The sequence below is a fragment of the Bison bison genome, unplaced genomic scaffold, assembly GCF_000754665.1.
Source record: "Bison bison bison isolate TAMUID 2011002044 unplaced genomic scaffold, Bison_UMD1.0 scf7180017864249, whole genome shotgun sequence".
NCBI classification, from domain to species: Eukaryota; Metazoa; Chordata; class Mammalia; order Artiodactyla; family Bovidae; genus Bison; species Bison bison.
In genome coordinates, this window is record NW_011494821.1 from 3,235,932 (window position 1) to 3,247,234 (window position 11,303).

General features: G+C 41.4%; 1 pseudogene; it reads right to left on the reverse strand.

Annotated features, from left to right (window-relative positions):
* Positions 1 to 600, reverse strand: part of LOC104994069 — an 842-nt pseudogene extending 242 nt beyond the window's left edge.
* Positions 601 to 11,303: the final 10,703 nt, after the last annotated feature.

The following is an 11,303-nucleotide window of genomic DNA, read 5'->3' on the forward strand; positions in this document are numbered from 1 at the left end:
AGAACAGGCGAGCCTCAGTAGGACGTCCATCTCACAGAAGATGTAGCGGATCCTCCAGGACCTCAGAAGTTCACCTTGGTCATGAGGAGGGTGTGATGAGGCCACAGAGGACAGAGAGGGCCCAACACAAGGTGAGGAGTGAAATGAGAGCCCAGGGCTCATGGCCGTGGTGTAGTGGAGGGGGCGGCAGATGACCACACAGCGGTCATATGCCATCGTGGCCAGGATGAGGTTGTCCAGAGCCACCAAGGAGACCAGGAAATAGAGCTGAGTCACACACCCTCCATATGAGATGGCTTTGTTCTGAGACTGAAGGTTTACCACCATCTTGGGGATTCTCTTGGTGACGAAGAAGAGGTCTGTGAAGCAGAGGTTGGCCAGGAAGAAGTACATGGGAGTGTGCAGGCGGGAGTCAGAGCCAATGGCCAGAATGATGAGCACATTTCCCACCACTGTGACCAGACACATGGACAGGAACATCCAAAACAGGACCCGCTGCTGCTCAGGATTCTCTGAGATCCCCAGGAGGAGGAACTCTGAGACTCCACTCTGGTTGCCTCCATGCATTTCTCCAACTGTCTGCAACATCATCACCAACAAATGTTTGGTTACTGTTACTTCTGTTAAACAAGGGCATTCACATACACAAGATCAACTATTCTCTTGGCATTAAAATATCTTGAATTAAATTTTATAATATTTTAATACAGATTTTCAACAAAGTAATAACAGGCATAAACATACAACATGGACAATGTGTAACTTCTAGTCATTCCAGCAACTTCTCTCAGTTCAGTTCAGTTCAGTCACTCAGTCATGTCTGACTCTTTGTGACCCCATGGATTGCAGCACTCAAGGCTTCCCTGTCCATCACCAACTCCCAGAGCTTACTCAAACTCATGTCCATCCAGTCAGTGATGCCATCCAACCATCTCATCCTCTGTTGTCCCCTTCTCCTCTCGCCTTCAATCTTTCCCAGCATCAGGGTCTTTTCCAATGAGTCAGTTCTTTGGATCAGGTGGCCAAAGTATTGGAGCTTCAGCTTCAGCATCAGTCCTTCCAGTGAACATTCAGGACTGATTTCCTTCAGGATTGACTTCTTCTCTGCCATACTTCTTTTTTTTTTAATTAATTTATTTACTTTAATTGGAGGCTAATTAGTTTACAATATTGTAGTGGTTTTTGCCATACATTGACATAAATCAGCCATGGGTGTACATGTGTTCCCCATCCTGAAAACCCCTCCCCATTTCATCCCTCAGGGTCATCCCAGTACACCGGCTCTATGCGCCCTGTCTCATGCATCAAACCTGGACTGGCGATCTATTTCACATATGGTAATATACATGTTTCAATGTTATACTTGTACACCTGTGGCAGATTCATGTTGATGTATGGCAAAACCAATACAATATTATAAAGTAATTAACCTCCAATTAAAATAAATAAATTTATATTAAAAAATGCTATTCTCTCACATCATCCCACCCTCGTCTTCTCCCACAGAGTCCAAAAGTCTGTTCTTTATCTCTGTGTCTCTTTTGCTGTCTCACATATAGGGTCATCATTACCATCTTCCTAAACTCCATATATATGCATTAATATACTGTATTGGTATTTTTCTTTCTGACTTACTTCACTCTGTATAATAGGCTCCAGTTTCATCCATCTCATCAGAACTGATTCAAATGCATTCTTTTTAATAGCTGAGTAATATTCCATTGTGTATATGTACTACAGCTTTCTTTTCCATTCATCTGCCAATGGACATCTAGGTTGCTTCCATGTCCTAGCTATTGTAAACAGTGCTGTGATGAACACTGGGGTACACATGTCTCTTTCAATTCTGGTTTCCTTGGGGTGTATGCCCAGCAGTGGGATTACTGGGTCGTATGGTCTGCTATACTTCTTATCTGCCATACTCAATATTACAGGAATAATGTCTATGTCTTATTTTAAATTCTACCATCTTACCACATTCTTGAAGTGCTTAAAGGTTAATACATCATGATATTGAGTAGATGTTTAGTTAACAATAATTGGGCCTCAAATAAACCTCATTGGCAATGATACTGCCACTGTGCAAAGATGAACAGATTTTAAAATAATATTTAAAACAGGTTATGCACTATAAAAAGGGCTTCCCTGGTGGGCTCAGACAGTAAAGCCTCTACCTGCAATGCGGGAGACCTGGGTTCAGTCCCTGGGTTGGGAAGATCCCCTGGAGAAGGCAATGGCAACCCACTCCAGAACTCTTGCCTGGAAAATCCCATGGACGGAGGAGCCTGGTAGGCTACAGTTCATGGGGTAGCAAAGAGTCGGACATGACTGAGTGACTTTACTTTCTTTCTTTCTTATGCACTATAAGAAATGATTATTATACAACTGGACAAAGGGAGAGAGTAAAAATATTGGAAAGGAGAAGGAAAAATTATCATTTTCATTGATAGGATGATGTATTGGGGAAATCTAAGACAATCAACTGAAATGTCATTGGAAATAAAAATCAGCGTCAGTAAAGTGGCCAATCACGCAATGAATGAATAGACCTCAAAACTAACAGTGGGCCCAGTAAGTCCACCTAGAGTGCAGTTATTAAGACTTAAGATGAATATTTCAGATGCTGGAACTCATTATCTGAGCTTTGTCACTCACTATGAAACCCCAGGCCAGTTACCTGAGCTCTTTCACACTAGCAATCCCCTGTAAATAATGAGTTGTGGTAAGGGTAAAATTAAGGAATAAAGTGCTGAACACAAAGTATTAGCATGTAGTGGACATACAATAAATATTGCCTATTACTGTTATTATATATAGGTAAACAGTTATCTGGTGAGAATACAGTGTGAACAATGACATTATCAACAAAATAATCTAAGCTTTAAGATGTTAATAAGAATTGAGCAGGACCTTCCAATTCTTCCCCTGGAGAAGGGAATGGCAACCCACTCCAGCATTCTTGCCTGGAGAATTCTATGGGCAGTCCATGGGGTCAAAAGGAGTCAGACATGACTTTCACTTTCCAATTCTCCATTTCTCTATTTAAATAATAAATGGATAAACTCACTAATTTTTTGATATAAAGATGAAGTATTGCACATGTGTGTATTCTCCTGAATTAATCTAAGATTTATTTAACCTATCCAAGTCAAAATCATAACAGGACTTCCTGGAAACAATGACTATTTAAAGTTTCATCTAAAAATAAACATGAGGGACTTCCCTGGTGGTCCAGCTCAGAGATGGACCTAAGACTCTGAGCTCCCAATGCAGTTGGATCCCTGTTCAGGAAACTAGATCCCACATGCCACAACTAAGTCCCAGCACAGCCAAAGAAATAAATAAAAATATTTTAAAAATAAATTTGGACAATGTCGAGAAGAATGCTAGAAAGAGAACATTTTTTCTGTCAAACAGAAAAGCAGTGTGGTACTGGTGCTGGAGTGAACATTCAGTGGAGCTAGACAGAACTTTAGAAACAGAGCCAAGAAAGGTCTCAGGGAAGCAAGGATAATAGTCATAAATTATACTGACAGTTATTGAAGATACTTGAGATCCAAGAACTTCTGATTTTTATGCTAGAAATTATTATAATAGTGCCAAACGTTGAAGCAAATGTCAGACTGCTTGTCCTTGGTCTTCCACTTTTTTATAAATTTAATTTTATATTTCTTGAAGATCATAGACACATGCTATAAAGATCCGTATTCACACACACACACTGTTGTTCTTGAAAAATATTTTCTCCATATAACTGAGTATTTTTTCATGTATACCAAACAAGAGAAAAATACATGCTCAACTCTGTCATTTTGTAACTTTGGAAATAAACAGAAAGGACATGCTTTTTACTAAAAAAAATTCTAGTACTAGAAGTTCATCTTAAGAATCAGTTCAGTTCAGTTCAGTTGCTCAGTCGTGTCCGACTCTTTGCGACCCCATGAATCGTAGCACTCCGGGCCTCCCTGTCCATCACCATCTCCTGGAGTTCACTCAGACTCATGTCCATTGAGTCAGTGATGCCATCCAGCCATCTCATCCTCTGTCTTCCCCTTCTCCTCCTACCCCCAATCCCTCCCAGCATCAGAGTCTTTTCCAATGAGTCAACTCTTCGCATCAGGTGGCCAAAGTACTGGAGTTTCAGCTTTAGCATCATTCCTTCCAAAGAAATCCCAGGGCTGATCTCCTTCAGAATGGACTGGTTGGAGCTCCTTGCAGTCCAAGGGACTCTCCAGAGTCTTCTCCAACACCACAGTTCAAAGGCATCAATTCTTCAGCGCTCAGCTTTCTTCACAGTCCAACTCTCACATCCATATATAATCAGACAAAATGTAAAAAACTGTACTATCTTACAGGTTCATCAGAGCCTTGTTAACAAGAGTAAAAATGTAGAAACAACATAAACATTCAACATTAGAGGTTTTCCTTAAAAATTACAGAATACCTAGGAAATGGCAACCCACTCCAGTGTTCTTCCCTGGAAAATTTCATGAGCAGAGGAGCCTGGTGGTCTACAGTTCCTGGGGTCACAGAAAGTAGGACACGACTAAGGGACTAAGTACACAGGAACAGAAAGAGACTTGTGGTTTCCAGCAAGAGAGAAATAGGAGTGACTGAACGGCTATGGGAGTGATGAAAATGTTCTCAAGTTAGATTGTGATGATGGTTGTATAATTCTGTAAATATATTAAAACCATTCAATTGTGTGCTTTAAATGGGTGAATTTGATGCTTTCCAATATACATTAAGTGCAGACAAATACTGTTTGATTCTACTTACATGAGACACTTAGAAAAGGCAAATTCATAGTGTCAGAAAGTACACTGGTAGATGCAAGGGATTGAGGGGATGGGGAGGTGGAGATTGGGAATGGGAAGTGAGTGCTTACAGGGGACAGACTTTCAGGTCAGGAAGGTGAAAAATTCAGGAGATAAATGGTAGTGAGAGTTGCACAGCAATGTGAATGTACTTAGTGCCACTGAACTGTACAGTTAAATATGATTAATATAGTATGATTTATACTACGTGAGTTTTACCACAGTAAAAAAATTTAAAAATACATCATCAACATAAATCAGTCACAGGCATACATATGTTCCCCCCCACCTCTTGAACTCCCCTCGCATCTCCCACCCCTCCAGGTTGTCACAAAGCACTAGGCTGAGTTCTCTGTGTCACACAGCAAATTCCCACTTGCCATCTACTTTACATATGGTAAATAAATGGGTGAATTTTAGGGGTATTGGTTTATATCTCAATAAAGTTATTTTTTAAAGTATATAATCCATTAAATCAGTGGAAAACTCTGAATCTATCATAAATAATGATGTTTAAATTTTTTCATTTATATATGGAAAGTTTGTAACAACTGATAAATTAAAATTTCAGTTTGCTCTTACACAATAATATAGAAAATCTGCAGTTTACCCCTACTTGACACTAGCAATACCTGCTCAGTGTTGCTGTTATGAGGAAGAGAAACAAGGAAATAAATCAAGTGCTCAGCACTGGCTGAGCCCCTTCTCTAACTAGCTGGGTCCTGGCGCTGAGAGCTCTCCTGAAAGAAGTATGGGTGGGAGGTAGGTAATGGACTGGGAAAAGCCAGAGGACACTCCAGGACACTGGCCCATCTACTTTCTTGTCCTCAAGGCAAGTGTCCCCCACACTTTGACACGCATCAGAATCACCTGCAATTCTCATTTAAAAAAATAACAAAACAGGTTCAGGGACTTCCCTGGCAGTCCAGGGGTTAAAGACTTCGTGCTTCTAACACAGGGGGCATGGGTTTGACCCCTGGTGGGGGAACTAAGATCCCACATGCCTCCACAGTGTGACCAAAAAAATTTTAAAACATAAATTATAAAGGAAGTACACATGCCCTTTCTTGAGATGATTCAGTAGGTCTGTTCTGAGAATCAAGTTCTTTTTTAGCAATCACCCTGTGATTTTGATTCCACATTTTGGAAAAAACTGCTCTGAGCCTGTAAAAGTCAGTGGCCAGATGGAAGCAAAGAGGAACTGAAGAGCCTCTTGATGAAACGGAAAGAGGAAGAGTGAAAAAGTTGGATTGAAACCCAACATTCAAAAAACTAAGATCATGGCATCCGGTCCCATCACTTCATGGCAAATAGATGGGGAGACAAGAGAAACATGACAAACTTTATTTTCTTGGGCTCCAAAATCACTGCAGATGGTGACTGCAGCCATGAAATTAAAAGACGCTTGCTCCTTGAAAGAAAAGCTATGACCAACCTAGACAGCATACTAAAAAGGAGAGACCTTACTTTGCCGACAAAAGTCTGTATAGTCAAAAATATGATTTTTTCCAGTAGTCATGTATGGATGTGAGAGATGGACTGTAAAGAAAAAGAGTACCAAGAATTGATGCTTTTAAACTGCGGTGTTGGAGAAGACTCGAGAGTCCCTTGGACTGCAAGGAAATCAAATCAGTCCATCCTAAAGGAAATCAGTCCTGAATATTCATTGGAAGGGCTGATGTTGAAGCTGAAGCTCCAATACTGCGGCCACCTGATGAGAAGAACTGACTCATTTGAAAAGACTCTGATGCTGGGAAAGATTAAAGATGGGAGGAGAAGGGGACGACTGAGGATAAGATGGTTGGATGGCATCACTGACTCAATGGACATGAGTTTGAGCAAGCCCAGGGAGTTGGTGATGGACAGGAAAGCCTGGTGTGCTGCAGTCCATGGGGTCACAAAGAGTTGAACACGACTGAGCGACTGAACTGAATGGAACTGAGATGGCCTTAAACACACAAATCCCTCTGCAGTGTGACTCAGCAGAAAGAATGTAGGCATGATTTGGAAAAGGGCTCCAAACTGAATTTTGAAAACCTGGCCGTTAGTACCTCTTGTGTTGCTCCCCAGCTGTGTGACCTAGAGGACAGCACACAACCTCTCTGAGCCTTTTCACTCACTCATAAGCCCTTTCATCTCACTCATAAACCCTTTTCATCTCACTCATAAACCCTTTCAGATTGAAGAATGACATGCAACAGAGCATGAGATAGAATGTTGAAAACTACAGAGCATTAAGATTGGAAGGATTGTTAATTACTTTAAAATATGAAGGGATTAAGGGCTTCCTAGGTGGCCCAGCGGTAAAGAATCTGCCTGCTAATGTAGAAGACACATGTTTGATCCCTGGGGCAGGAAGATCCCCTGGAGAAAGAAATGGCAACCCACACCAGTATTCTTGCCTGGGAAATCCCCTGGACTGAGGAGCCTGACAGGCTACAGTCCACAGGGTCACAAAAGAGTCAGACATGACTTAGTGACTAAACTATCAACAAACATGAAGGGATTAGAGTATATGAAGACTTTCCAAAGTGTCTATGCTTGTAGGAGACAGCAAATGGAGAAGGAAGAAGATTTTAAAACAGGAGAGAAAGAGAGGGAGAGAGAGAATGAGGGGGTCGTCCTTATCCCCTGCTCTGGTCTCAGAGTTCACTGGTCGTGCTGCCAATGTTTCTGCTATGAAAACTCACAGTCAGGACATAAAGGATCTTAAGTAAAACTGTAGGACTCGGGGCTGGAACAGGGTAAAATGAAAAGCAAGGGAACTCGTACCTGGAACTTTGGTCCTCTAATACAGGAGACAGAATATAAGGCTGTAGGTGCTCCAACGAGGCTGGGGAAACAGGGCTGATGCCTGAGCATCAGGAAGGAAGGGCCTAGGTCAGGCTGTGTCAGGTCTATTTATCAGTTTGGGGAAGCCTCCAAGGAAGCAATTCCAATACAGTTTCTTCAGATGAGCATGAGTAATTTTCCCAACAAGCCAGGGTCTTGGGAAATGAGCCTTATTTACAAGGAATAAGCCAGACTCTTATTCCCTCTCTTATCTCACTTTGTCTCCTCCCCTATATACTCCTTCCTCCCTCCTTCACTCTCCCTATTTTAGGTGATAAGATGAGCTTGGATCTCACAAACCATAGATCCCTCAGTCTATACCCTATCTGACCAAACTGTTAGCACCACTGACTCAGAACTGAAAGGATTTTTAGATTCAAACAAGCCTATTTATTGCCTCCATACCCTCTCCATAGAGGCACTGGATTTTTAACATCTCTGTCCAGACAACACCTTGTCCTGTCTTTGCATCTCCACTTTGATGAGGAGCTATCTTCAAACAGATTTCAAGCAAAATGTCTCCCGTCTCAAATGTACACATGCATAGTTGGGTCTGACTCTTTATGACCCCATATTCTGCAACCTGCCAGGCTCCCTCCTCTGTCCATGGAATTTTCAAGGCAACAATATTGGGATGGTTTGCCATTTTTTTCTCCAGGGGATCTTCCCAACCCAGGGATAGAACCCACGTCTCCAGCATCTCCTGCATTGGCAGGTGTATTCTTTACCACTGCACCACAGTTGGTAGTTACAAACAGGACTCAGTTTGGAGTCATCACTTAGAGTAGAGTTATGCCAAAGACACGCTGCTGGAGGAGAGTATGAGTGATTTCAGGCATGTTCCCGGTTCCACTGATGGGCCATGATTGATTTATGGAATTGCTCTAGCTACCCGCCTCTCACCGCCTCCTACTTTTCAAATCTAACAATAACACACCTTCCACTTGTCAAAGTATGATGTGGTCACAGCTGTCATAGCACCACCACCTAGCTATCCCATGGAGTCAGTTTGTATAGTTGGCCTCTGTCCTGCTGCTGAAGCCCTTACAACCTGAGGTCATTTGGTCAGTACAACCTGAACCCCTTTCTAGGAACAGCCCAAAGCCTCTCAGCAAAAACCAACCTCATTTATGCTTGTTGTGCCTGGGACTCTGTCTTCCTTACTTCTCTTCTTGATTTATGTTGTATTATTTATTGATGCAAGCATTGAGCTAGATGCTGGGAAACCACCATGAACAAAATGGACATGATTGCCTCCTTTCATGGAGCCTGAAGATCAGTAAAGAGATAAGGAAAATAATCACAAACTGATGCATGCCCCAAGGAAGCTATAATCTGAAATAGAGAATAATGAGGGAGGAGCAAGCAACTACTGGATTTGCAAAAAAAAATCGTTAGGGTTTTTTCACACCATCTTACAAAAAACTTGAATGAACTTTTCAGCCAATCCAATACTTAGTTTGGTTGGTCACAGGGTCTCTCTGAAAGACATGTAAGCTGAGACCAGATGGCTGAGAGCTACTCAGGGAGTTGAAAAAAGAGCTCTCCAGAGAGAAGACACAGCATCTTCAAAGGCACAAAAGTGTATATTCAAGGACTGACAGAGAGTCAGTGCTGGTGTTACTCATGCTGTGAGTCACACAAGTTGAGGCTGGGAGCTACGTATGTGCAGATGAAGCCAGTATGTCTAGCTTAATCTGTTTTTTTCTTAAAATTATAAGTTCAATGAGAATTCATTTGAGTATTTTAAGCAAGTGGAGGGGAATGATTTAACTTAGGTTGAATGGATCACTCTAGTGGCCATGAGGAGAACAGGTTGAAGACAGACAGAAACAGAAGCAAACAAAGCAGTGGCCGAGGTGTGTGGGGAACACGACCTGAGCTAGGATGGAAGCAGGAAAGAGAAATGATCTAGCTACTTTTGGCGGTGAAATCATGACGCTTCAGTGTTGGGCTGGATCCTGGAAATACAAGAAAGAATAAAATCAAGGATGACCCTCCATTTCTGACTTGGGGAACTGGGGAAGGGTGCATAATGGATTAATATGGGGAAGAGTTTGAACTCCTGATAGATGAGCAGGGGAGATGAATGACAAGAGGGTATGTGGATATATAAAAGGTAGTGGATAGTGGATTAAATTTGGAAGACATCAGGACATATAAAATATCTAGAGCTGTGGAGACAGAGGAGATCATCTACAGAACAGGGAGTGAGGAGGGAACGATGATACAGAATCAAGGTCAAAGGAAGACCAGAAGTACCAACACGGCAGTCCAGAGTAAGAGGAAGAATCGGCAGAGGAAGTTCAGAGTGCCCAGAGAACACAGAGGGAAACCAGGGCCATTTGCAGTCACAACAAGAAGGACATTTTTGTGGATTTAAGATGGGATATGAAGTCCTCTGTCATCTTCTCTCTGAAAACAGGACTGAGAAAATGCTTACTCACACCACCACTGTTCAACATAATATTGGGAGATTCTGGATAGCACTATATGGAAACAGGAAAAAAATTACCATACTCATTTCCTTTATCTTTCCTCTGCCACCAACCTCCAGTCTAGGGCACACCTGAAACTATCCCCCTTTTTTTTCACTATAAAGTTTTTGCACTTCCCTCCCTGTCTTTGACGCTCTGCTAAATCCAAGAGGTTTGTTTAGTATCAGAGAAGCCTGTAGGTGTATGTATCAAATTATTAAGATCAGGCCTTAATTTTATTCAGTACATTATTAATTTTATAAATATTATTTTAAAAATAGGATATTAGGACTTCCCTGGTGGTCCAGTGGTTAAGAATTCACCTGCCCACACAGGGGGCACAGGTTTGCTCCCTGGTCTGGGAAGATTCCACATGCCTCGAGGTGACTAAGCCCATGCCCCATGACTACTGAGACCACATGTCCTAGAACCTATGGTCTGCAACAAGAGAAGCCACCACAGTGAGAAACCCAGGCACAGTAATGAAGAGTAGCTCACAGCAGCTAGAGAAGACCAATGTGTCGCAACGAAGACCCGAGGCAGTCAAAAATAAAAATGATCAACTAAAAATAAGATATTAAAAAATCTTACTGTTGATATAATTTGATACTCTAATTCCACTTCTAAAGATTTACATCCTAATAAACCATCCAAAATGGAATCAGCTTTAAAAAATATACTTGTCATGATATTATTTATAACTTTTTTAAATAAAAGGAGCCTATACAGCCTAGGGGATATAGCCAATATTCTATAGTAACTATAAATGGACTATAACCTTTAAAAATTGTGAATCACTGTCATACACCTGTAACTTACATAACATTGACATGAACTATATATCCTTCAATTTAAAAAAATAATTAAAACAAAAAAATAAATGGTCAAGAGTGTAAATTTTATGCCATGTGGTTATCACAAAATTTTTTAATTTAAAAAATAATAATCAAATCAAACGAGCCTAAATGCCTATCAATTAGGAAATATGATAGTACCAGACCGCCTGACCTGCCTCTTGAGAAACCTGTATGCAGGTCAGCAAGCAACTGTTAGAACTGGACATGGAACAACAGACTGGTTCCAAATAGGAAAAGGAGTACGTCAAGGCTGTATACTGTCACCCTGCTTATTTAATTTATATGCAGAGTACATCATGAGAAGTGCTGGGCTGGAAGAA